Below are 4,868 nucleotides of genomic sequence, written 5' to 3'. Positions count from 1 at the left end.
TTCGCATTTCTCTCTGAATTGTTTATTTGGCAGGTTTCACACAGCCCAGTCAGACTGGTCGGTCTAGTTCCATAGAAATCTAATGGTGTAAAAACTGTCAGAGTAATATGAATACCTGAATGGTTTAACCATGTTCGCTATTAGAGTCATACAGTCATAGAGATGTACAGCACTGAAACAGGCCCTTCAGTCCACCTTGTCCATGCTAACCAGATATCCCAACCTAATCTAGTACCTTTTGCCAGCACCCGGCCCATATCCCTCCAAACCCTTCCTATTCATACACCCATCCAGATGCCTTTTAAATGTTGTAATTGTACCAACCTCCACCACTTCCTCTGGCAGCTCATTCCATACACTCAACAGTCTCTATGTGAAAAAATTGTCCCTCAAGTCCCTTTTAAATCTTGCCCCTCTGACAGTAAACCTAAACCCCTCGTGATTTAGACTCCCTACCTTGCCTAAACAACATTGGATGTTCACCCTCTCCATATCCTTCATGGTTTTTGTAAACCCCTAGAAGGTCACCCCTCAGCCTCCGACGCTTCAGGGAAAACAGCCCCAGCCTATTCAGCCTCTCCCTGTAGCTCAAATCCTCCAATCCTGGCAACATCCTTGTAAATCTTTTCTGAACCCTTTCAAGTTTCACAACATCCTCCCTATAGCAGGGAGACCAGAACTGAACACAGTATTCCAAGGTCCTGTACAACCACAACATGACCTCCAACGCCTAGACTGAAGTGAATTGTTCATCTGCGACAGGCCATTCAGCTCTCTGTAATAATTGAGGAGTCACAGCTGGAAAGGAAAATTGTTTCTTGTTGGACACCAAAATAGAGCCACTACTTGTTTTGTATATGAGCTAGTCCCAGCCTGGGGCAGACAGTTCTGTAGACCCATCCCTGAGTCTGCAGCACGATGGTCCTGTGGTTAGCACTGCTGCCTCACAGTGCCAGGGACCTGGGTTTGATCCCAGCCTCGGGCGATTGTCTGTGTGGAATTTGCACAGTCTCCCTGTGTCTGTGTGGGTTTCCTCCCACTATCCAGAGATGTGCAGGTAAGTCTGGATTGGCTGTGCTAAATTACCCCACAGTGTTCAGGGATGTGGTTAGGTGCATTAGTCAGGGATAAATGTAGAGTAACAGGGTGGGGGAATGGGTCTGGGTGGGTTACTCTTCAGAGGGTCAGTGTGGACTTGTTGGGCTGAATGGCCTGTTTCTGTCCTGTGAGGATTCTATTCTATGAATAGTGCCCAGAGTGTGGGTCCTGGACTGGTGGCTGGTTGCTTGCTGTTTTGAGTCAGAGCATGGAGATGAGCAGGCTTGTACTTTACCTCTGTTACACAGGCTCATGTATACAACACTGAGAGGCCACATGATAGAGAATTCATGGTGCCTTTTTAAACATCTCTGTATCCCTGGGTCTGTCGCTGAAACAGATCTCTGCGCGCAACTCACAGCATCCCCGGGGATGGAGCAGACCAAGGTTAATCTTTGTGCATTTAGGGAAGAGATAGAATCCCCACAGTGTGGGAACAGGCCATTCGGCCCCACAGGTCCACACCAACCCTCCAAAGAGCATCCTACCCACAACCATCCTCAACCCTAACCCTGCCCTCCTCGTGGCTAATGCACCATCCTGCACACCCCTGGATACTGTGGACTATTTAACACAGGCCAATCCACTCTAACCCACAGCCCTGAACACTCTGGACAATTTACTGTGCCAACCACCGAACCTGCACATCCCTGGACCCAATGGGCAATCTACCTAAGCTGCACACCTTTGGACTGTGGGAGGAAACTGGAGCACCTGGAGGAAACCCACTCAGACACGGGGAGAATGTGCAAACTCCACACAGACAGTTGCCCGAGGGTGGGATTGAACCTGGGTCCCTGCCGTTGTGAGGCAGCTGTGCTAACCACTGAGCCACCGTGCTGCCCCTAGATCTCCCCTGTCTTTCTCTCCCTTCCATGTCACCTTCTCCTGCTATTGCTGAAGGCATCTCACTTACATAACAATGTAGGAACACAAGAAGTGGGAATGGGACTGACCAGTTGAACCCCTTGATTGAATATGACCAAGGCTGAACTGATCTTGGCTCCAACTCCACTTTCCTGCCCACTCGCCATATCCCTTCAACCCATCACTAATGAAACATCTGTCTATCTCCTCCTCAACTTTAATCAATGTCCTGGCCTCGAACACACTCTGGGCTAATGAATTCACAACAGTTTGATGGAAGCACTTCCCCCTCATTACTTCCATAAATAAGATACCTCTTTGTCTCAATTTTATTTCACTCTCTCATGGGATGTGGGCATTGCTAGCTGGGCCCAGCATTCACTGCCCATCCCATACCCTCTGCAACTCCCTTGTTAGGTCCACGACCCCAACACCAACCCACCCTCCACACCCCGCACCCTCCCCTGCCACCGCACAAAGTACAAAATATGTGCCGACACCTCCCCCTCACCTCTGTCCAAGGGCCCAAAGGATCCTTCCACATTCAACAGAGATTTGCCTGCACTTCCACACACACACATGATATCCTGTGTCCGTTGCTCCCGAAGCGGTCTCCTCTACATTGGGGAGACAGAAGGCCAATGTGTGGAACGTTTCATGGAACATCTCTGGGATCCCTGCACCAAACAACCCCCACCGCCCTGTGGTCGACCACTTCAACACCCCCTCCCACTCCCTCAAGGACTTGCAAGTCCTGGGTCTCCTCCACCACCAAATTCTGGCCACCCGACTCCTGGAGGCAGAATGCCTCATCTTCTGCCTTGGGACCCTCCATCCACACGGAATTAATGTCGATTTCACCAATTTCCATATTTCCCCTCCAATTCCAGATCCAATTTTCCAACTCGGCACCTCCCTCTTGAACTGTCACGGAGTCATAGAGTCATAGAGATGTGCAGCATAGAAACAGACACTTCGGTCCAACCCGTCCATGCCGACCAGATATCCCAATCCAATCTAGTCCCACTTGCCAGTGCCCAGCCCACATCCCTCCAATCCTTTCCTATTCATATACCCATCCAAATGCCTCTTAAATGTTTCAATTGTACCAACCCCCACCACATCCTCTGGCAGCTCATTCCATACACAGGAAAGCATAAAAAACGCCTTCTTCACTATCCTATCTACCTGCGACTCCACTTTCAAGGGGCTATAAACCTGCACTCCAAGGTCTCTTTGTTCAGCAACACTTCCTAGGACCTTACCATTAAGTGCATAAGTCCTGCTAAAATTTGCTTTCCCAAAATGCAGCATCTTGCATTTATCTGAATTAAACTCCATCTGCTACTTCTCGGCCCATTGGCCCATCTGGTCCAGATCCTGTTGTAATCTGAGGTAACCCTCTTCAGTTGTCCACTACACCTTCAATTTTGGTGTCATCTGGAAACTTACTAACTGTACCTCTTATGCTGGCATCTAAATCATTTATGTAAATGACAAAAAGTAGAGGACCCAGCACCGATCCTTGTGGCATTCCACTGGTCACAGGCCTCCAGTCTGAAAAGCAACCCTCAACCACCACCCTCTGTCTTCTACCTTTGAACCAGTTCTGTATCCAAATGACTAGTTCTCCCTGTATTCCGTGAGATCTAACCTTGCTAATCAGTCTCCCATGGGGAACCTTGTGGAATGCCTTTCTGAAGTCCTTATAGATCACATCTACTGCTCTGCCCTCATCAATCTTCTTTGTTACTTGCTCAAAAAACACAATCAAGACATGATTTCCCATGCACAAAGCCATGTTGACTATCCCGAAACAGTCCTTGTCTTTCCAAATACATGTACATTCTGTCCCTCAGGATTCCCTTCAACAACTTGCCCAACACCGAGGTCAGGCTCACTGGTCTATAGTTCCCTGGCTTGTCTTTACCACCCTTCTTAAACAGTGTCGTACCTGTCCATCTTCCTTCCCACCCTCCACTCTGTCACCGTCACCCTCCACCTTCACCGACCTATCGCATTCCCAGCTGCCATTCCCCCCAGCCTCGCCCACTCTCCCATGTATCTCTCAGACACCTTGGGCACCCCCTCTCGTTCCTGCTGAAGATCTTATGCTCGAAACGTTGACTCTCCTGCTCCTCGGATGCTGCCTGATCGGCTGTGCTTTTCCATCACCACACTCTCGACTCTGATCTCCAGCATCTGCAGTCCTCACTTTCTCCTTGCTGCCAGATCTACTGAGTTTCTCCACCCAGACCCCGATGTTTGGAGCAGATTCCAGCACACCCTGTATTTGACGTTACTTTTCCCAGGTCTCGGACCTCAGTGGTATTTCGAACAGGGGCTCGGAAACACTGCTTGAGTGAAGGAAAGTGCAGATGTGGCATTCATGGGAAGGTAATAAATGGCAGAGAGAAAATCGTACATGTGGAGAGAATTGCAGCTAAGGGTAGGAATTATGTAGGGTCAGGACAATCACGTGGCAGTTACTGCGGTATGGAACAATGTGAAAGCGGGGGAGTGATGATTGGAAGGGGTATCTGTGGGGTGAGTGAACAAAATTTCAATAAACATGGGACTGCCCAGAGCAAAATGGCAGAAGTTCACTCACACCCTCAAGGATGCTCCGTCTGCTGGACAAATACAGAATCGTCTTCTCTGTGGATTGTAAACCAGGGGAGGGGGTGGGGAGGAGGGGATGGGATAGAGAGAAAGAAAGAGAGACACAGGATCCACCAATTTTGGCGTCATCAGCAAACTTACTAACCATGTCTCCTATATTCACATCCACATCATTGAGAGAAATGATGTAAAGCCATGACCTAAATGAGCGGTGGGGCAGCATCTACAGGCTGAATGGTCTACTCCTGTTGCTATCTTGTGAGGGGACCATTGTAACTGTG

This window comes from Hemiscyllium ocellatum, chromosome 35 (assembly GCF_020745735.1).
Source record: "Hemiscyllium ocellatum isolate sHemOce1 chromosome 35, sHemOce1.pat.X.cur, whole genome shotgun sequence".
NCBI classification, from domain to species: domain Eukaryota; kingdom Metazoa; phylum Chordata; class Chondrichthyes; order Orectolobiformes; family Hemiscylliidae; genus Hemiscyllium; species Hemiscyllium ocellatum.
The sequence above is the reverse complement of the archived record's forward strand: the minus strand, read 5'-3'. Positions refer to the sequence as shown.